Raw genomic sequence first — 22992 nt, forward strand, 5'->3', positions numbered from 1 at the left:
GGTCGCGATCCAATTTCTGGTGGGTCGCAAGAAGCTGGCGGCAGCCATCTTGGAAGATGGCAAAAGACCTAGGCGGCGCCATTTTGGAAGTGGGCAAAACCTGGTCATCATCTTCCGACTCAGGCTTAAACATCGTCCGACTCTGACATCACAGTGATGTCACTTTCTGTTTGATGATGTCAATTCTGGCTATGACATCACTTCCAGGTTGCTGGCATCACTTCCGGTGGGCCCCAGACAGATTGTCATTGTCAGAAGTGGGTCCCGGGCTAAAAAGTGTGAGAACCACTGCAGTAGAGTGAACAGGCCTTCAAAACATTCAGTGTTCAAAACCTGCTTTTTATCACTTGGCTGCTTGAAGCTCACTGACATCTGACTCCCACTGAGACAGCGAGAATACTGAAACTGTTTGGCAGGAAGGATCAGAGAGTAGAATTACAGAGCCAAGGAAATTCTTCAAAGCGTGAGAAGCCATTGGGGAATGAAGAACAAAACCCTTGGCCACTGTGAACTGGTGTACACAGATACTTCGGTATCTTGAGCATGCAATGGTAGACATGTTTCATGCCTGTTATGTTTCTGATTCCTGTTCTATGAAACCATTAGGAAAATACATTTCTGTGTAAATCATCCAGGGCCTAACACTTCTTTCTCAGACACCAGTTACAATATAGCTTAGCAAATCCAGTGATGTCCATTGCTCAAATCTGTTGTTCCAAAGTTTCCCAAACTGCGGGTCATGACCCACTAGTGCAGTGGGTCATGACACCACATGCACTGTGCCAGAGGCAATGCTCCTGCAAGTGCCAGAATGCTTATCCAGATGCCCTGGAGGCCTCTTCTGGGTTGTGTGAGGCCCATGGCCCTATTGGCCTCTGTAGGCCTCAGAATGGCCCACAGAAGCAAACCAAAGTGCCTTCTGGTCAAACTAGAAGTTGCATCCACTAGAAGTGGACCATTCGGAGGCCCGCAGATGTTAATACAGGTTGAACCTCATTATTCGCATGGGTTCCGTTCCAAGCACTCACGTGGATGGCAAGAAACGCACTATAGCAAATCAATTAAAAAAACAAAGTTTCTTTGCTCCAGTGATTTAAAAACAGCCTTGCTGACCTTTTGACTCTAAGATAAGAGTCATTAAGAAGAAAATCCATCAACCAGTCCTCCTCCAAGAGCTTAGAAAGCTTCACTCAGCCCCTTCCTTCACCAATGCAAAGCGATCACCTTTCTTTCACGTGCTCAGGGGGAAGGGAGGGTTCCGCTGGGAGAGAAGGATTGATGGATTGTCAGCCAGCTCTCTCTCATTAAGGAGGCTATTGTTAAAGGACTGTTCTGTTTTTTAAACTGATTTTAAAGGGGTGCATTTTCTCCTTCTCCAGGGATCAGCACATTCCTTCTCATTTGCAGGGGCCATTCGTGTTGAGTCAAATCCATGTAAAAATAGGCTGGACCTGTACAGCGTCTCAGACCCAGCAAGATCTGGAAGAGGCCTCCGGGACCTCCCAGTAAGCATTTCAGCACTTTCAGGAGCATTGCGTTACAACTGACCACAGAGGACAAAATGGGTCACAGTGCCAAAAAGTTTGCAGACCACTGTGCTACACCAACTTTCAAGCAGTATGCGGTATCAGGTCTTTGAGGCCAACGCTTTGTCTTTCTATGGAGCAACTGTGGGCTGGTTCAGACATCTAGTGTTGTTAAGCGTATAAGAATGGACCATGACAGGGTTTTTTCGTGGCACCCACTATGTGGAATTCCTTGCCCTGAGAAATTAAGCTAGCCCCCTCTTGGTTTTCTTTTTACTATCTATTGAAAACTTTTTTTTTTTAATCCCAGTGTTTGAAGTTGAGTTCAATTTATTTCTATGATGCTCTCTCTTTTTATTTTTATACTTCCAATGTGTTGACTAGTTGGTGGGCCACTGTGAGATACAGGAAGCTGGACTAGATGGGCCTATGGTCTGATCCAGCGGGACTGTTCTTATGACTCTGGTTTTGCTCTTTTATTTCTGTTTATCTTTGAGAAGTGGATACTCACAGAATGACTTGCTTTGGTGTCCGTGAAGTGATTTAGCAAAAATATTAATTCTACTTTTTATTTTTACCCTAGCGTGGAGCCCCCTTAGGCGTGTTTGGTAACCTTCAGTCTCGAAAGGCTATGGTATAAGCCAGGGGTGTCCAAAGTTTTTGGCAGGAGGGCCACATCATCTCTCTGACACTGTGTAGGGGGCTGGGCAGAAAAAAAGAATTAATTTACATTTCAAATTTGAATACATTTACATAATTTTACATAAATGAATATATTAAAGATGAACTTATATGAATGAATGAAGGTCTTGCAATAGCTCAAGGCCTATAAAAGGCTTTGCACAAAGCAAGGCTGGCCTTTCCTTTGCTGCTGCTACTGCATCACAGACGTGAAACAACAAGCAGTGGAGAGAGCCCTCATCCCACAGCTCACGTGAGAGGGCAAACAGTCACCCTCACACTGAGAGCAGTTGTGTCGGGCCAGTGTGGGCTCCAACAAATCTCCAGAGGGCCAGAGGCTCATTGGAGACTGGGGGCTCCCTGAGGGCCGCATTGAGAGGCCTCGAGGGCCGCAAGTGGCCCCAGGGCCGGGGTTTGGGCACCCCTGGTATAAGCCTACAGCACCTGGTATTCCCAGGAGGTCTCCCACCCAAGTACTAAGCAGGCCTGACCCTGCTTAGCTTCTGAGATCAGATGAGATCAGGCATGTGCAGGGTAACAGTTGCTGCCAACTTAGGCAGTTCCCTTAGTTGCTGCCCCCCCTTAGGCGTGGGGCCCGGTTGAAAGCAACTTGTCCGATTGGTTTAACAATAGCCCTGCCTACCAATGAGACTAATGTTTTCTAGCTAAACAGGTCTTAATAACATCTAAAACAGAAGAACAAGTTTCAATGTATAATTGCTATGTGCAACTAGTTGTCTATCCCAGTGGTGTACCAAAGAGGGGTACACTGCGCTGGGTACCACGCATTGAGGTGGTGCCAACCAACACCCCCAATGGCATACCCAAAGCTAATAAAGTGGCTTTCTGAAGCTCGGGGAGGCTGCGTGCAGCGTCCCCAAGCCTTAGTAGGCCTTCTAGAGGCCTTAGAAAGGCATTTCCAGTTTTTGCATGCCTTCTCAGTTTCAGGGAGGCCACACAGGAGGTGGTGTTAAAAACATATGTGCCCCCCAGTACCAGATGTGTTAGCTACACCACTGGTCTATCCCTAGAGCTGGACCAGGTCTTATGACTGCAATCTTGAGTCCACTGAATTCAAAGAAAGCATCATTCCACACAATGGGACTTGGAACCCAGTCCTGATGAGTGCGCGCCAGCTCACCGCCAGCACACACTGTCGCAAATGTGCTGTAAGGCACTTCTGCGACCATTACTGCTGGCCCAGTGCTGGAGCTGGGACAGTGTGCGCTGGGACAGTGCCAGTCAGAAGTGCCTGGTCATGAGAAGTGCCAGGTGATGGAGAGGTGAGTGGGAGCATGGGGGGGAGGTGTTCCGGGGTGGGGGAGGCAGGGGAGAGCAGGGAGAAGATGTGATGGGGGAGGGAGCAGGGCAGAAGGGGGTGCGATCGGCAGAGCTCCGCTCCACCAGATCCAGAGCCCCATATCAGTCCTCAGGTTTGGGGCTGTCACTTTCAGGTAAACATGCACAGGTTTCTATAAATATTTCTATAGGTTTCTTATACTGTGTCACACATACACTGAAGCAGAAGCACACTTTATATAAATAAAATAGCTTTGTCCCATCAATTATCCTTTGAAAATCATAAAGTTACAGTTTTCTTTACCATGTTCCTCATTTTCTTTCGTGTATAGTGCTTTAGATACAAAGGAACAGAAGATAAAGGAAAATATTTCTTCTTGACAAATTCTCCTCAAATATTCTTCAGCTATTTAATAAAAAAAAGACTCAAAACCGCCATGCTGGGATGATTAAAAATCTTTCTGTGCTTCTAGCAAAATGCTTGGGAATAAAAAGTTGAATAGCTACCTTTGATTCACTGAACTACATTCCTCTACTTCTTTGCCATACAAACATTACCTCTTAAATGCTAGATTTTTCCATGGAGGGGTGGGGAAGAGCTTCCACTTTCTAGCACAGAAGGAAATTTTAGTAGCATAACACATAAGTAAATGTGATTAACATAACTCAGACATTCCTGGTGCTAGGATATTTGCGTCCTGAATGATTGTGTCCTGGTCAAATGCGTCCTGATCGCTGGTGTTAGCTCTGCTCAGACATAGCCAGAGGCATAGCAAACAAGTTGGTTCAAGGAAAGTTGAAAGCAGCTGAGTCAGCTGAATGACACAGCACCTGTGGCTGCCACACCCTAATTAGATGTGGAGGCCCAGATTGGCTGCTCTGCCCACTTAAGCCACAGTCTGCGACTCCACCAGTGCAGTAGGTGTTAAACTGTAAAACTGCTGCTGAAGACTTTGACCAAGGGATTACTGTTCATGTATATGACCTTGGACTGACTGTGATTTCTGGATACTGACTTGGATAAGGTAACTCGGGACTGCTATATTCAATGTGTATGACCTGGACTGCTTTGACTACTATGTGTGTAACTCCTTGCTCAAAATACAACAGCTATTCAAAGACTCTGCTGTGTGCTGTGCTCTGCTGATTTTTATGCACCCTGCTCTGCAAACAGGACATACCCAAGTTTCCTACCTTAACAACTGGTGCCCCTGGACATTTATGTCCAGTTTTTTTGTGTACCGGTTATTTGCATCCCACTACAACTGGGCAAAAAGTAAACTATAACTGGGCAACAAGCCCCAGGTTATATATCCTATGCCTCTTAGCCCAGCCCTAACCTGAACCCCAACTCTACCTTTGCATTTTAAAAATAAAAACTGCATCTGATATTAATACAGGGGCAGCCAATTTATCCATGAATTTTTTATCTGCGGATTTGTCTCAATGGGGTGGGGGTACTGAAAGTCACAAACACCTTTGCCTCCTTTGCCCTGCACTGGCCTCTGCTTCGTTTCCAGGCCATCCAAAACACTGCAAAAAGGCTGAATTCCTCCCCCCCCCCTCCCAGATGGTGCAGGAAATCACTGACATAAGCAAGCCTTCCCAGCAAGCAAAGAATGAGATTTAGGCTACAATCCTCTCCACACTTTCCTGGGAGTAAGCCCCATTGACTAGAATGGGACTTACTTCTGAGTAGAAATGCATAGGACTGGACTCTCAAAAGGTCAGCTTCCCACCTGTGAAAGAAGCGGGGACAGCTGACAATGGGGGCTGGCAGGAGGGGGAGGAGAGGGGATTGCTTTAAAAAACTCAGGGAGTGTTTGCCGAATCCCCCCCCCCCACTGAGATGGTGCAGGCAATCACCAACACAAGCAAACCCCCCCAGATGGTGCAGGCTCTCCTACTCCAGCTGACACAAGCATGCAAAGCATGAGATTTAGGCTACAATCCTCTCCACACTAGCTTCCTTAGTTTCCTTCCATCCGGAAGTGTCAGGCTGCAGCGTATTTGCGTAACTCTATGGAATTTAGCACAACTCGTTTTTTGCTAATCGTTACGAGTCACGGAACGGAACTAACGGATAAATAGGCTCCACCTGTATACATAAACTGGGACACAAATGTTCAGGACACACAGAAAAAAACAACAATGCAAATGTCCAGGGACATCAATGACTGGGATGCATTTGACTGTGACACAGTTGTCCAGGTTGCCCATCCCAGGTCTTGCCACTGACTCTCCCATGTCCAGAAAAGTTGAAACATATGGCCACGATTCTTCCCTGCATCAGAACACATTGGCCAGGCATGAAGGGATCCCCAAGAGAATTAAGGCAACTCTATTTCTGCTTTCCTCCCACTCAGTCAACCCACATGTGCAAAATGAACATAATGCACTGCTATGAGAAATGAAGGATCTGTTTGTGAACAATCCCATCCATCCCTCTTACTCTTTACCTTCAAATTACTCAGGATTAGAAGCACAGTTAACTTGATGAAGCAGGGAAGGGGATGTGGGAAGGGGAAGCAAGCATAGATCTCCCATTCCCTGGATGATCCGGTCTGCTGTTTGGTTGACCACTCAGATTCCACACTTATTTTGGGTAGAAAGGCTGGTGATGCATTGTGATGCCATGTGATGCATTGTTCAAACAGTGCAAACAGGGCTATTGGGTTGGAATTGTGGGTTCACTTCTTGCTCCTTTAACTATACATCCCATTTCCCACCCCTGATACGCTTATCCAATGATTACAGGTGTGCCCTGGTATTTGTAAGGTTTCCATTCTGGAACCCCCATGAATACGTGAAACCACGGATACTGGGGATCCTCCCCCTGTACCCAGAGCATTAAAGATTTCCCACAGTAGGTTAAAACCTACAGTTTCTTAGAAACACTGAAGTTTCTAACTCAGGGGCGTCAAACTCATTTCATACAGTGGGCCGAACAGCATTCATGATGCCTGCTGAGTGCCGGAAGTGATGTCATTAGGCAGGGAGTGATGTTGTTAAGCAGGTCATAACCAGAAATAAGCACTTTTTCTCACTTAGGAACTCATTAGCTGAAATGACAGAAGAGGAACTACATATATCTTAATCATATTTCAAGTTATCGGAGAGCCCAATTATCATGCGGGCCACCCTTTCAGCAGTGATACCTCAGTACTACTGAGTAGCTGAGAGCCTGAGTTCCTGTGGGCAATATCCAGCCCCTGGGCCTTATGTTTGACACCCCTGTTCTAACTTATAATGGTGTTTTTACACACACGTCCCTTGGTGCTCATGTTATACATGAAGCAATCTCATCACCTTATTCTCATGTTTTACACAGATGGTAAGTTCAATAGGTCTCTGTTCTATCCCCTGTGGAATTTCACAGAGGCATATTTCCTGTGCCATGTAGAAACTTTGTCTTATTATAACGTGTATAACCGCGTACTTTGTCTTAACATGTGAACCCACTTGTATATGATTTTGTATGGGTATGCTTTTTTATCATAGAAATGTTGGGTCTAAATGCCTAAAACAACACACACAAAAACCCACAACACAAAAAATTAAGTGATTAGGCAAAATACCAAACAGAAATTGCTGTGTGTAGATGAGCCTTTATCTGAAATGGGACAGCTTTGTATGGAGACCTGTATCCACTATCAAAATATTAGAATGATGAGAATAAAAGAAAGAAGACGGCACTTTTTTTTTTTTTTGAATGTTGTTCTTTGTTCTTGGGCTGCTGGAATGATAAAATACATGATAACATTCAATCCTATCAATCATTTTCTTTGTTGCAGTGAATTCTCATTGCTTCACATTTCCACATGGTTTTCTAAGCCCTCATTTAGGGCCCAATCCTATCCAGCGTTCTAGCACTGGTGCAGCTGTGCCAATAGGGTGTGCGCTGCATCCTATCGTGGTGGGACAGTCACGGATGCCTCCTCAAGTTAAGGAACGTTGTATTATGGTTACATTGGCACTGGAACGTTAGATAGGATTGGGCTCTTAAGGGGAAGAGGGTTCACAAATTCCCTCCCCCCCGTCAGAATTTTTAAAAAAATTCCTCTTCTCACTTCATCTGCTCTCAAATAATGACTGCTTCCTTTTCGCTTTCCATGCATGTCCTTTAAGCTTCCCTTTTCTACCTCAGAAGGAGTCACGCCATATTCTTTTCTGCTGTGGCTGCTGCTGCTACGGTGGAGGGGGGAATAGGATTGTGCTCTTCGTAGGGCAGTGCTTCTCAAGACCCACTAGGTGGGCCACAAACCAATTTTAGGGAGGGACCACATTCAATATTTTATTTTTAATATCTTAGACTTGATGCTACCATGGTATTCAATTGCATTTGAGAAAATGTGACAGATCTGTACTTTTAACAGACTACTATCATGTTTCCCCAAAAATAAGACACTGTCTTATTTTTTTTTTTTGGCTCAAAAAAAAAACACACTAGGTCTTATTTTCAGGGTAGGTCTTATTTTTTTCAGAAGTCAGTCCCTTTATAGTTAATGGGACTCACTCCCTGGAAGGTGTGGAGAGGATGTTCCTTCAGCGCCCAGGAGGATGCCTGCCTGTCTGCCTACTCAGAAGTCAGTCCCTTTATAGTTAATGGGACTTACTCTCTGGAAAGTGTGGAGAGCCTCAGAGCCCGGTAGGCAGGGTTGCCTGCTTCTCACTTCAGCTCCTCCTGTGTCCTCTGCCCAAGGTAGCACAGCAGGCAATTTCTAGGTGGCGCACATGGAAGTGCAGTGTTCCCAGTCACGTTGTCCATCTGCCCCTGCCTGAGGACCCCTTCCTCCCCCCCCCCCAATCCTGGCCCTGATCGCAACTAGGTCTTATTTTCAGGGTAGGTTTTATATTTCAGCAATTCTCAAAAAACACACTAGGTCTTATTTTCGGGGTAGGTCTTATTTTTGGGGAAACAGGTATGTATATTCTTTTAACAATGGTAGTCAATGGGACTTACTCCTGGGTAAGTATGGGTAGGATTGCAGCCTAGGATTGTTAAAAATCTTCCTGCTTGATGATGTCACTTCTGCTCAAGACATCACTTCTGGTGAGTCCTGACAGATTCTCATTCTAAAAAGTGGGGCCTGGTGCTAAAAGTTTGAGAACCACTGTTGTAGGGAATTCTTCATTTATTGTTTAAATACAATAAAGTACCATATTGTGAAAGCTAAGGATGTAATGTCAATTTGCACACCTTTCCAGCCTATACAAACAGCTCCCAAGGGCATCAAAGAGTTTCTCGCAAGAATGCCAATCAGGAGCCTTTCAAAAGTTGGCTGTGGATGGTGTTAATCATTCCCAGACAATGTTTCAGTAATTAATTGGACGGCTTAAAGGTGTTTTACTTCTGAGTTGAGGAAAAACACATTAGAGGAGTTGGGTTTTTTTTTTTTAACTGCACGGTGAATGGCTACCTTCGACAGCAAGCATAGCCCAGTTTCATAATGATAAATGCATGTTGTCATAATCTCTGCTTCTCGCAGGACCCTGGTGCCCTCACAGCACCAGCGCTTGTAAAACAGGAGCGCAATAAAGAAAAAGTTCAAAATTAATAGCTGCGAAATCTCAAGCACTCATAAGCATGTGTTTTTATCACTTCCTGGCAGTGTAGATTGGGTGCTCTTGTTATTTATTATTTGTGACAGTGAACATTTCCCACTCGCTTTCGTGAAAAAGTGAAGTGTTGCTGCTTACATGTAAGCAAGAAACGTGCAGCCCCCACCTTGTAAAGCATCCGGTGGTGGTGGTGAATAGCCTGTTCCTAACTAGGCTTTATGACAGTGGAACAGATCTTCTGCTGTCATAAATGGACCTACGGCAGTGGTGCGCAGCCATTTCAGAATCACTGCCAGAATTGGTGGCAGTTTTGGCTGCCCACTGCCACAGCCAACTACCAGCGGGAGCACAACTAAGCTGGTACAGGGCAGGGGGAGATAGTGGAAAGAACGGGGGGGGGGAGAGAAACAGGGAAGGGCCTGCTGGGAGGGAGTGGAGGGAGGCTGAACAGGCAAGGGAGGGGTGGATTCTAGCAGCACCAACGTGAGCCAGGATCCTATCCCTCTTCTCTACCCTCCTATCCTATCCACTTCCCTCTTCTCTACCCTCTCCTTGGTTCTGTGCCAGAAAAATGGCTGGCACAGATCAGAGGAGACCTATTTGGGCAGTGGAGGCTTGCCCCAGGATAAGGGAACAAAGTCCCCCTTACCTTGAGGTAACCTCTGCAAATGCCCCCCCCTCCCGCAAGATGCAGCATATGCTTAGTTGCAGCTGAATCGTCAGGGGAGGGGTGTAATTAGGACTGGGCTATAAGTTTCTCTAGGAATAGTTGGGTTCATTGCCCTAATGTCATTTTTTTTTTGGGGGGGGGAAGCACATTGAGGGTCTCTGTCTGCCACTAATTAAGCTACTTAGATGCTGGAGGGTGATAGGACACACAGCAGGGTAAGAATATAAGAAGAGCCCCGCTGGATTAGGCCAAGGGCCCATCTAGTCCAGCTTCCTGTATCTCACAGTGGCCCACCAAACGCCCAAGGGAGCATACAAGACAACAGACACAACTTGAGTCCCGGTGCCCGCCCCTGATCTGGCAATCAGAGCCATCCTACCTCTACCTTGCACATACTTACCATGACTTGTAACCCATAATGAACTTTTCCTCCAGAAATTTGTCCAATCCCCTCTTAAAGGCATCCAGGCAAGATGCTATCACTACATCCTGTGGCAAGCAGTTCCATAAACTAATTACACACTGGGTAAAGAAATATTTTCTTCTGCCTGTCCTAACTCTTCCACCACTCAACTTTCGTGAATGTTTCATGGGCGTAAGGAAGGAAGGGCCCCGGGGCTTTATAAAAGTAGCAGGCAGAGATGGAGGAAAGGAATGTTGGAAGGGAGAGTGGTCCAGAGGAATGAAGGCAAAAGGAGAAGGGCAAAGGGACTCTCAAACTGGGAATGGCTAGGTACACACCAATAAGAAACGCAGACATAAGAAAAGTTAAAGTTAACATATGCATTTGAAAACAACAAGCTAAATTTGCCTGCAAGATTCTATCACACTTCCAAGTTAAATTGAAGACATATAATAGATTGCAAGCCCAACATTACATGGAACATATGGAAACTTAAAGGCCTCACCATGTCATCTTCTCCTGTTTCTTTTACTGCCATTCATTCCTGCCTCCAACAATCTTTCCTTATACAAAACAGCCAATGCCAAACCCATTGAAATATACACTCATGTTACCATATCATTTGGGGAATTATTGTAATTATTGCAATAGCCCCAGACAGCGCTCGGAGCTGGAATTTACTAGGAACTATACAAGCCTTCCTTTTCTGAAAGAACCTTAAGATCTCGCTTCAACCTCAATGAATGCCGAGCATTATTTATGGCTCTGCCTCAAAGGTCTGGCTATCTCATTTAAAACAAAACATGCTTAACAGAATGTAACAAAGGCCAAAAATGAAAGAGTGAAAGAGAAAAGGAATAACTGGGGGAGGGGTGTGTGTGTGTGAATGTTCAGGACATGCACATGTTCCTTTACACAAAGCACACTGCTTGGCAGCCATTCATGTTACCAATTTCCACATTCTAAAGGTGATGTACAAAAAAAGAGCATTTTCTAGCTATCAGAGCTTTGGATCCTGTTTTGTCTTCTACTGCTGTGGGACGTCTATGGATGAGCAGGAACCCACTAGGAAATCACATGAGTGCATTGGGTCCATTTTAAGAGCCTGTTTCACACACTTGGCATGTAGTAGTTGTGGTGTTGGGGGAAGACATTTTTGTAACTGCTTCCGGCCATGCTGATTCATGTAAAGTCAGTTATGTATCACTGCTGGTGTCTTGGGAAAAAGGCCATACATCTTCAATATTTGCTCACAGTCAGAACCTCACAAGTCACTGTTGAACATCACTATGCACCTTCAAAATACTGAAAAAAAAAAATCAACCTTAGATTGTTTTGTTTCTACCCATACCATTTCAATACTGACCCCATATTTCTCTTCTGGTCCTTCTAATAAATGCAATAACCCCTACTAAATGCAATAATTGGTAACGCCAATGATCCCTGCTTAAGCAGATTGTATAACATCTGCGCTTTCACCCTTGCTCACTTGCTAAGCCATGCAAAGTTATTTATTTCATTCTGCTGTTCCGCCAGTATTTGTGGGGGAATAATGTGCGTTGATCTGGTACAGTCTGTACTTTGGAACTCGGCCATTTTGAGCAGTGATATAATCAACTCAAGATAATCCATACATCATCAGTTCCCTTAACTCTCTGGAGCTTTTCTCAATGAGTGGTTTATAATTACAACAAAATCAGAAAGTGACCTTGGGATGTTTACTTTCAAATATATTCCTTTAATTCCATAACTAGCAAAATGCCTTTCTTTATGACCAGACAGGTATAACTACTGGAAAGGTGAGGTAGTGCACTGTATCTCTGTGTTCTGCATATAGAGGCACATTGCACCCCATTGGTCCTTCTTGGTCTTGGCAGGATCATGGATTCCCAGTGGCAGCAAGCAGACTATCCTTCCACTTTGCCTATTCCTTTGATTCCAGAACTTTATTTTCACCCACAAAAGTGAATCAATGGGAAATTTAGCTGTGTGGGAGAAAGCACAGGGATGTAGTCTGGGACAACATCCTTGGAAGGAGCAAAAGTTGCTTCCTGATTCTGGTAGCCCTATTGACCCTAATCTTGGAAAAATCATGCCCATTCCTAGCTGCACTTGGTAAGAGGCACTTTTTCAAGTGGGTGCTCCTCTTTTATTTAGCAGGGGGAGAGTAACTGGCCCACCTCACCCCAGCACTGTCTGTACTAGTGGCTGTCTGCTGGTGTTGCAGCTTTTTAAATTGTGAGCCCTTCTGGGACAGGGAGCCATTAGATATTTGATTTTTCTCTGTAAACCGCTTTGTGAACTTTTTGTTGAAAAGCGGTATATAAATACTGTTGTTGTTGTTGTTGTTGCATAACAGCACAAGCCTATGCATGTCTACTCAGAAGGAAGTCCCATTGTGTTCAATGAGATTTACTCCCAGGAAAGTGTGGACAGAATTGCAGACTAATTTTCTTCTGGGTGCTGTTCTTTAGTCACATGGGAATGTAACAGAATTTGGGACAGAAAAACATTGGTGTGTGTGTGAAGATAAGAACTTAAGCTTAAGAAGTTAAAGTCAACACCAAGCAGACAATTTCATTTGTTCTCCCCCCCCCCGAAAGGAAAAGTGAATGGGAGCAACTGCACAACAGTGTATCACCATCTGATTTATCATTAACTGAGAAATAGAGAAAAAATTCTATCAAGACATCAAGAACAAATTGCCTGTGGGCAAACCATTATCAGGGCCCAATTAATTGCAGATTGAAGACACCAGGCTTAGATCTGTTCTTGTGCCGGTAAATCTGAAAGTCTGTAGATTGGATACTTGTGCCTCTCGGTAAAATGCTATTTATTTAGCTGCAGACAATTTGATTAGATGTAAGTGTAATAATAACAAAACTAATAACATACACCAGCGATGGTGTAGGTCACATTTAAATCAAGTAATTTGAGAGAAAAAGGCAAACTTAGAAAATGGATGCCACATACTACAAGGGAAGCTATTACAGCGCCATCATTTCCCATTGAAGTTGAATAAATATAACTTTGTGAACAGCAAAAAAAAGTGTTTTCTAGTGTCAATTATTATAAACCCACCACAAAATAGAAATTCCTAGTTCCTAATACCAAGTCTTTCAAAGCCAGGGATTTATTTCATTTGTTGTTGTTTTTCCTTTGACAGATAGATTTTCTTTTATCCTTAGTAATTTGCATCAATAGTAGATCATAAAGACTTAGAAATACATAAAGCTGTTGTAGAAACATTTTGATAGCTGGAATCTTTAGCCAGTTCTTTATATGTCTGTAACATCAATTCACAAGGAAAGTGACTGGTGAATTTTAGGAGCTCAGTTGCCTTAGATACTCGATGAAAGGCAAATAAAGATTATGCTCAGAGTTTTGTGCGTTTTAGCACAAAAACAGATCGAATTTCTGTGTTAAGACATTATGTCTGAGTTATTATTCATTGAGAAAAACCCATATGGGAAAGTGAGATCTGAATCAACGCTCAGGTATGTCAAGTTGCTTCTCTGGATTAGCTGGGGGTATTAAGCTCAGAATGTTCAGCCTAGATTGCTAATGTTGCCAACCTGTATCTGAGAGCACTTCATACTGCAAGGGGATGCATTGGCGTACCCAGGGCAGCGGTGCCTGGGGTGGTGATGTCATGATGTCACGTTGAAGCCATGACATCACTTCCAGGTTCAGAGGAGGACGGTAGCAGCTTTCTGATGTGGCTGCCCTTCCCCATTTCTCCTCCAGCAGCTGCTCGACCAAACTTCAGCTTCTGCCGAGTCACTGCTGCACACTGGTGTGCTCAGAGGTTTGCACTGGCTCAGTAGAAGCCGAAAGTCATCCAGGAAGCTACTGCTAGCTCACAGCATCTAAAGGAGAGGGTAACTGTTCCTTCACTTCTTAGCGCACCCTCTTCTGGCTGAGTAGTTCTGAGAAAAACAAAGCCACTTGGCGGAGCTCAGAGCACCTCAGTCAGGAGGGAGTGTGCAAAGAAGCCGCCACTCTGAGCTGGGCCAAGTAGTTTCTTCCATAAACACTTAGAAATGGTGGCTGCCATCTTGGCTGACCTCATGCGGCACTCCCTCATGTGACACTCTGGGGTGGTACATAGGGCACCTCTCCCTGCTAGCTTCACCACCAGGTGGAGGTTTATATGACTGAATGGTCCCACAAACAATAATACTGTTAATAATATCCCTCACATAGAAGACAGCTAGGAAGATTATATCTAAACATTCCCTGACATGCTAGCTTTCCACATGAAGTGATTTTTATTTGTACAGAGAAACATTTAATGGATGGATGGATGGATGGATGGATGGATGGATGGATGGATGGATGGATGGATGGATGGAAATTATTTTTGTTTCATTGGGCTGGTGTTTTTACTGAGGATTTTAAAAGACGTTTTAAAAATGATTCCTTTTTTAAAAAAATTGCTGGGAGACCCCTGTGGGTTGGATACATGAAGTTTCTACTTTAGATATAAATCAATGAAAAATAAATATGTAGTGGATGATTGATAAACAAGAGCAGTAAAGGTCAATGTTAGCCTTTCTGCAAGGATCTGCTGAAAGAAGCTGCAAGACATGCCCGTAAAGAAACCTTATTGGTCAAAGCTATGACAGTTATCACCTAAGATCAGGGCTTAGGCTCACTGCCAGAGAATGTACTGGCTTATGGTGAAACAGAAGCTTTTCCATTCCCAATGCAATTATTCCTACCAAACACATTTTCATAGAGTATTTCAAAATGAAACAAATACTTTCAAAGGAATCCAATATATTTGCTCTTTGGCTTTCTGGGAAGGCAATTCCAATGGGGTGTTCAACTTTTTTCTCAGATTTTTTTTTAAAGGAGGGATGTATATCTTTCTATGAGGTTTGACACACAGAACACATACCCTTTCAACAATCAGCTATTGAGGACAGACATTCTGTGTTTGTTTTTGCATCAGTGTAGTTCTGTAGTGCAGTTCTATGCAGCAGCAAAAGGCTCTTCCCTTTCTTAGCACGTCTGCCTACGATAGACGGGGACAGGGCAGCAGATTCATGGAGGCCACGCTCTCTGCTTGCCTGCTTGCCTCCACTGCTCCTCTTTCTCCTTCACTGCCTGGATGGGAAAAGGAAAAGAGAGATAGAGGGCACAATCCTAAGCAGGTCTACCCAGTAGTAAGTCCTATTGTGTTCAATGGGACTTACTCCCAGGAAAGTGAGGTTAGGATTGCAGCCAGAGAGGAATATGGAGGGGAGTGCTGAATGACAACATTGGAGACAGGAGGAAGCAGAGACTGGCACATCACTGGGTAAAGGGGGCTTGGCGTGTCCCAAATAGGGGTTATGTTGGCATTGAACACAACAAGATTCTGATCATCTCAGATATATCTCCTAATCGTGCCCACAAAATTTTAACGGCAACCCAATACTACTGAAACCTGTGTGCAGTGATCCAGCGCTGCCGGCGTGGCCTCCGCTGTATCCCATGGGGGAGTTATGACTGCTATAGGTCTCCTCAGGTTAAGAGGATTTGTCCCCTTGGCCTGGGGTAAGACCCAACAGGCGCTATGGGTCAACATAGACCTGCGCTAGCAATATTACTGGTGCAAGTCTGCACTGACCTGTGCAGAGGTGGAAAAGGCCCAGGAGGGGGGTTTTGTAGCCAAAACTTTTGGGCCAAAAGTTTTGTAGTTGGCTTCAGTCCAACTACTTTGACTTAACAGCATTGTCATTTTGGCTAAAATAGTTCTCTCTCTCTCTCTCTCTCTCTCTCTCTCTTTTTTTTTTTTAAAGCTGCTAACTGATTTCCCACCCCCAGTTTCTGCTGCAGCAAGTCATAAACTTCACTGCCATTGCCGGATGTAACAGCAGCAAGCCCGAGGACCTGGTTCCAGTCATGCATTTTTGCTCAATGTTAGCAATGCGCTCAACCACTAGATGACAGCTTTGACAATAAATGTGAAATGTGCTATGGCTCTGGCTCCTGCTCTGTATCCTACAAAGGAAATGAATTAATACAAGAGGACTTTTTTATTCGGATTGTATTTTCTAGCTCCTTCAGGTAGAGTTGGATACTTTCAGGCAGTGACGTCACTGGTTTGTTTCACTCAGTGTGGGATGGCAGTGTGTGACCCCCATCATGGACCTCCTTCCATGCAGTGGGTGGAGCAACACCCTGGGTGGTGGTGACGCACCATTGCCCCAACCCACTGGGCTTTTTTTTTTGCTATAACTTTTGATAGAATAGAGATATTTCAATGCTGTTTGTTCCATTGCATTCTGCATGAAAATAAGCATCAAATGATATTTAACATGATGGTATTATTCAAAAATACCAAGATTTAAAATATTTTGGCCAGTAATGGTGTCACCCACTCCGTGCGCATCACCTGGGGTGGCCTGCACTCCCCTAGCGCTTCCAGGTAAACACATAATTTACTACCTCAAGATTTGTTAGAAGCCGCTAATTTATATTTTTAAGAGTACAATCCCTTTAACCAATCCAGGAGTGTCACAAACATGCTGTAAGAAGTCAGGAAGGCCAGCGCAAGGCATTCCAGCCTCCCCATGCTATATCCCTGCCAGGCACTAAGGGTTGGAGAGGGTGGAGGAGGGCACATTTTGGGGTGAGCAAGGAAGGCTGGTGGGGGACTGGGCCCAAGCACTTAGGCTGGATCCTAACACCTGAGCAACCCAGCCTTACACGGAGTCACTCAAATCTGTACCAGCGATTCAGCTGGTTCAAATCTAAGTAGCCCCACTGAGGTGGCTGCCACATGACATGGGGTAAGGGGAAATAAATCCCATTACTCCAACGGGATTTATTTTCCCTTGTGCAGAATCCACCTCCTACCCTGCACTGGATATAGCACAGGACTGGCTGTTCCAGGGCAGGATAGAATTGAGCTGTAAGGTTTATTTAGATACATTTATAGATGAAGAATGTATTAAGAGTTATTAGCCAAAATAGGCAAAGGGAACCTCTATATATAGGGGCAGTATATATCTGAATACATGTTGTTCCTCCTTATCCATGGGTTTGCAACCCACAGATCTGACTCCATGTGGATTGCAAGCCCATGCTGGAGAGTCTCAGGCCAGAAGTTGCATCCAGTTGGGTCCACCCTTCAGAAGGCCATTCAGAGCCTTCAGAGAGGCACTTTCGGTTTTTCACTAAACTGGAAGTGCCTTCTGAGGCACAGGGAGGTTGCACACAGCCTCCTTGCACTCAGAAGTTCTCAGAAGGCCTCCTGGAGGCCTTCGAAAGGCAGTTCCGGTTTCGTCTGAAAACTGGAAGTGCCTTCCTTCTGAGGACTGAGGAGGCAGAAGGTGGCCTCCTTGGGCCTCAGAACACCTCTCAGACGTGACTGGAAGCAGCTTCCAGTTGCATCCAAAAGGTCCTTTGAGGGCCCTCCGCATCCGCTGAACCGGTATCTGTGATGACCCAGGAACAGATCTCCTGCAGATACCAAGGGCCAACTTGTACCAGCTTAAAGGGGGAACCATCATGCTCTTCTGCCCAGTAGCATCTGGCAGGTCACTGCTGGTTTAAATGATGTCTTGGTTTCAGCAAGACAATTTTTGCCTTTCTGGGCTTGGGTGTGTGTGTGTGTGTGTGTGTGTGTGTGTGTGTGCGCGTGTGCGTGTGCGTGTGTGTGTTGTGGGGGAGGAATTCTAAGTTTCTAATCGAACTCCACCTTGAAAGCTTCTGGCTGGGCACTGAAGCCTGAATTGTTGCCAGCAGCACCTGAAACTTCCAAGCCATTAATGGGAACTGAATATGTTGTGTCCTGATAAAAGGAACAATGTATTTCCATTATAGTAAGATGTGTGGATTTTAACATTGACATGAAAGACACTTTTTGTCATTGACATGAAAGAGTATGTTAATACTGACGCTAGACACTGATTGCTATTAATATTCTAGCTACTGGTAGAACTAACCTGAATGGTGTAATTTGAGTTTGCAAGCCACCTTTAAGTAAATTATATGGTCAATAGATGTTAAGCTGCCACTCAGACTGTTGTGTTAAAGTCAGAATCATTCTCCTAGTCCTACAGCCGAACAGAGACATCCTGCTACAATAGCCAACCTTTATTTTTCTGGCTGGGTATCATTTCCCTAGCACAGGTGATAATTAAGATTAGCTTTAGTGATGTCACTTCAGCTCTTTGCAAAAGGCAAGCTTGAGTATAATGCTTCTGCTCTCAGAAATGTGGTATAATAAAGGGACAATGTTTCTGTTCAAAAAGGTTTTGTCCTTATTTTTTTATTATTATTTTATTATTTGGCATTTTCCCATATCCTAAAACCAATATAAGAAAAGATAGGGGATAAAGCACTTACAGGAAGGAAATAGCCATGATTAAAACCTGATCCACAATTAAGTTGTCAAGTTGTTGACTAAAATCAACTGGAAACCTTTGTATCCTGATCCAAAATTCATTTCGTTTGTAGAAACACCAGTGGATTTGTCAGCCCATGTATATACTGTTGTGTACTTGACCAGTGTACTTGAGTTGACTTCTGAGTTGAGTTGAGCACACTCAACCAGTGTACTTGAGTTGGCATCTGGTGGTACTTGTAGGATCTCCTGACATCTGCTTTCCAGCAGCAAGACTAGTGATGTGATGCAACAATCACATGCTTGATGTGACGCAATCACATGCTTGATGTGATGCAACAATCACAGGCCTCCTGTGGGCAGGAGGTCTGGTCTAGAGGGCTGAGCCTCCATTTGCCTGAAGATAACATCCAAAGGTCGCCAGTTTGAGGCCACCGGCACCGTGCGACCTTCAAGCAGCTGACAAGCTGAGCCGAGCTATTCCATCTGCTCTGAGCGTGGGAGGATGGAGGCCAGAATGTGCGGCCAGATCATGAAAGAAACATCTTGAATGTTGTGGTTTCTTGAAAGATAGAAACCTTCTTTCAAATTGTAAAAATCCCTACGGGGATTTAAATTGCCTGCCTGTGTAAACCGCCTTGAATAAAGTCTAAGGAGAAATCTGAGGACCAAGAAAGGCGGTATAGAAATACCTATATTATTATTATTATTATTATTATTATTATTATTACTACTACTACTATTATTAACAAGCATCCATAGGAGACTTGACTCAGTGAATAGAGATTCAAAGCATGCTTTTCATGTGCTCTGAAAAGCCCTCCTGAGCCTCCGACTGGTGTTTGTCACATTGTGTCTGGCCTTTCAACTCAGAAGTAACTGGCGATGATGTCATCACCAGTTACTTCCGGTGGTACTTCCAATAGGTGGACCATGCTAAATGGTATGGCAGAGGACAAACGTTGAGAAATGCTGGTCTGTAATGTTCTTCAAAGCAAGGACCAAATCTTAAGAACATAAGAACATAAGAGCAGCCCCACTGGATCAGGCCATAGGCCCATCTAGTCCAGCTTCCTGTATCTCACAGCAGCCCACCAAATGCCCCAGGGAGCACACCAGATAATCTTATGTTACATAATCTTATGTTACATAATAAACATAATCTTATGTTAATTGTTCAGTGTAGATGCTGTTTCTGCATGGCCGTGCCAGGTCCCATGTCACACTTGTAACTTCTGAAACATGAACCACATAGGAAAGTCAGACAATCGTCTCCCTATAGCAGCAGTTTCCTACCGGCGTGCCAGGGAATATGGGTGTGCCACAAATGGTCCACAGGTATGCCACGGGAATTTGGGGAACGGTCATTTAATAATAGGGCCAGTGGGGATGTAAGCTCCCGCCAGCAGCAAGGTGCGCCTTGTTAATTTTTAAAAAATTGATGATGTACCCTGAAAATTTTTGTGCCTTTTTAACATGCCGTGAGCTGAAAAAAGGTTGAAAGCTGCTGCACTAGAGACCAGCATGTCACCTGGAAGCCAGCAGCCTGTGTAGCCTCTTAGTTTCATGGTATCACAATTAGATCTTGTGGAAGCAGTAACCACACCACATTGGCATTTCTCCATAAGTGGCACAAATTATATTAGGGGTTGCAACCTTAACTCTCTTAGGGCACAAGCCCAACCAGGTCTACTCAGAAGTAAGTCTTATTTTGTTCAGTGGGGCTTACTCTCAGGAAAGTATGGTTAGGATTGCAGCCTTAAAATCCAACTACTTTGGCTTAACATAGGTACAGATGAGAATGTTAGAGTGTGACAGAATCTATCATCTCATCAACAGACAGATATTTCAAAGGATATGACCACGTTTCACAGCAATCTACAACAGATGTATTTCAGAATCGGCTATTGAGAATATTGATATAAAAAATGAAGTTTGAGCAATGGAATCAAAGTTGGAATATTCACAGTCTATACTTCACAGACTACTTAAAATAGCATCTTTGCACATAAACTGTCCAGTGGGTCTAACACTGCAGTCCTCTGTGCAGTATGTAGAAACAGGTTCTTCTGAGCTTGTTTCAACAAATGTGTTGAAGTGGAGTGGGGTGTCACCAGATTTACAGCCCCATCCTATGCATGTCTACTCAGTGAGTCCCATTAGAATCAATGGAGCTTACTCCCAGGAAAGTGTGGATAGGATTGGGCTGTTAACTAGGCCAGTTTATACTGCAAATGTAAATGTGTGACATGACAGTAGATAACACTGAAAGCAGTGGGACTTTCTGGTCGGTAATATTTTAGAGTCAGAGGTTTGCTTGAGCAAAGTGAAGATATTTCAACACAGTTTATTTCATTGCATTCTGCATTAAATTACATATCAAATGATATATGATATTATTCGAGAATACCGAGATTTAAATATTTTTTGCCAATAGTGGTGTCATTTGCCCTTGTGTGCCCACATCCCCAGCACCCCCTAGTGACACCACAGCACTATCATAATGAAATCTGATACCCACATTCATGGCACAGGGCCCAATCCTATCCAACTTTCAAGTACTGGTGCAGCATTGAAGAAAGGGAACAAACATTCCCTAACTTGGAGGAGGTCTCCATGATTGACCCCATCACCACCACAGAATGCAGTGCATGTCCAATTGTCAAGGCTGCACCGGCACTGGAAAACTGAATAGGATTTGGCCCACAATTTCTTGTTGCAAGCTAAATAACAGAATAACCCTCACAAAGAAAGGAGGAAAATACAAAATTTAAGGCAAAGTGACATCTCCCTTGAAGACTGAAACATTGGAATGAAAATGATTCAGGATGATATTCTGTAATGAACAGCTTGATCCTTGTACCTGTTTTCAAGGGGCACAGGAAAAAAATATGAAGAACGACACAATGTGATTTCTGGCTAGAAGATTAAAGGTCACAGTGAAACAAGCTAAGCACTTTCATGGCACATTTGTTTAATTTATCTGCTTGACCACTGCCCTTGGTTTCTCTCATAGGTGGGAAAAAAGATGCAAAATATATCATAATACCTTGGGTATTGGAAGTTGTTAGGTGCATTCCAGATACAAGTCTACATTTCACGTTTGATCCCCACACTCATTTTCAAGAGGCAATGAATGAACCCACTATAGTGCTGTGGTTTTCTGACAAGTATCATATAGATCACCCTAATTTATTGCTAACTTTTTTCTTTTCTTTTTTTAGAAATCAGTGGAATAAACATAATTCTTTGGGAGTGATGTTTAATTTTCCTCTCCTCTGGAGAGTTAATAAATTAAACTGTTAATAAGAAACCTGACAGGTAACATGATTGAAGGAAGTCTATTAAATGCAGAAGCACCCTTCTCGGAGAGCTGGTACAGGAAATAGCAAAGAGTGAGATCTGAGGAGTCCTCAGTTCAAATTTCATCTCAACCATTAAATCATTAGGCTGCTTTAGGCAAGCCTTGATTCCTTTAGCCTCAGCTTCCCTTCTGCAATACTGAGATAATACTAATAATAATACCATCAACTTTTTGGGGTTTTTTGTAAGGATTATGGGCAGCCGAATCCTAAATAGAACTGGTGCTGTGGGCCACATGGTCTCTGCTGCATCCAACACAGCAAGAGCAGATTGAACCTGTGAGCAGAAGACCTGTATCTCCTCCAGGTAACGAGATACTTTTTCCCTTCCCTAGCCCGCTCTATGGGGCTATTTGGATCTCTGCAGCTATTTAGCCTGCAGAAGTCTAAGCAGCCTGATGTAACACTGGCTGACCCAGGAAGGGGGTAAGATACCACAGAGGCCTGCTCTGATGATCCAGCCCACCTCCTGGGCCTGATCCGCCACCATTCTGCCCTCCCTCACACCTTTCTGCCTCCCCCATCAACTTACCTCTGTCTTCCTTATTTTGCTCTGGAACACACAGGAAGGCTCCAGCCTTCCCCACTGGTGCTCCAGTAGCATGCAGCTACGAATGCTGCCAGAGAGCTTTTTGCAACCAGCGCTGACTACTATACAGCACCAATAGAAGAGGACCATTGCTAGCAGTTGATGAGTGCAGAATTGGGCAGTTACTCTTAGAGTGCATACATAAGGACTTAGATTCAATCCCTGGCATTTCTCATTGAGGGATCTTAGCTAGCAAGGTTTACTGAGACAGAGCAGACAATATTAGCTAGATGAATTAATGGTATTAATATATACAAAATATATTGGTATATACAAGTATTGGTATATACAAAATATATTCACACAATTATATTCCTCTACACAAAACAGGGGAAACTGAGGTGCCCAGAATGCACAAGAAAAGAGGAATCTAATAATGAAGGAAACATAAAGATGAACAATGATGGGAAACAAAATGAGACTGCATACATTTTTCAAATGATAACAATGTCACACAAACACAAATCAAAACCATAGGCAATGTCAAAAAGAAAAAGAAAAAAAAAGGTGAACTCCCAGAGTCATACTGAATAAATATCGCATAAACATTCTGGTTTCA

At 43.9% G+C, this 22992-nt stretch overlaps 1 protein-coding gene and 1 pseudogene across 1 annotated transcript in view; both read right to left on the reverse strand.

Annotated features, from left to right (window-relative positions):
- PCDH7 (protocadherin 7) overlaps positions 1 to 22992 on the reverse strand; it is a 421851-nt gene that overhangs the window by 386156 nt on the left and 12703 nt on the right. The window lies entirely within an intron of this gene.
- On the reverse strand, positions 2640 to 2759 carry LOC136656652 (5S ribosomal RNA; annotated as a pseudogene).

The sequence above is a fragment of the Tiliqua scincoides genome, chromosome 6 (genome assembly GCF_035046505.1).
Source record: "Tiliqua scincoides isolate rTilSci1 chromosome 6, rTilSci1.hap2, whole genome shotgun sequence".
Lineage (NCBI taxonomy): Eukaryota > Metazoa > Chordata > Lepidosauria > Squamata > Scincidae > Tiliqua > Tiliqua scincoides.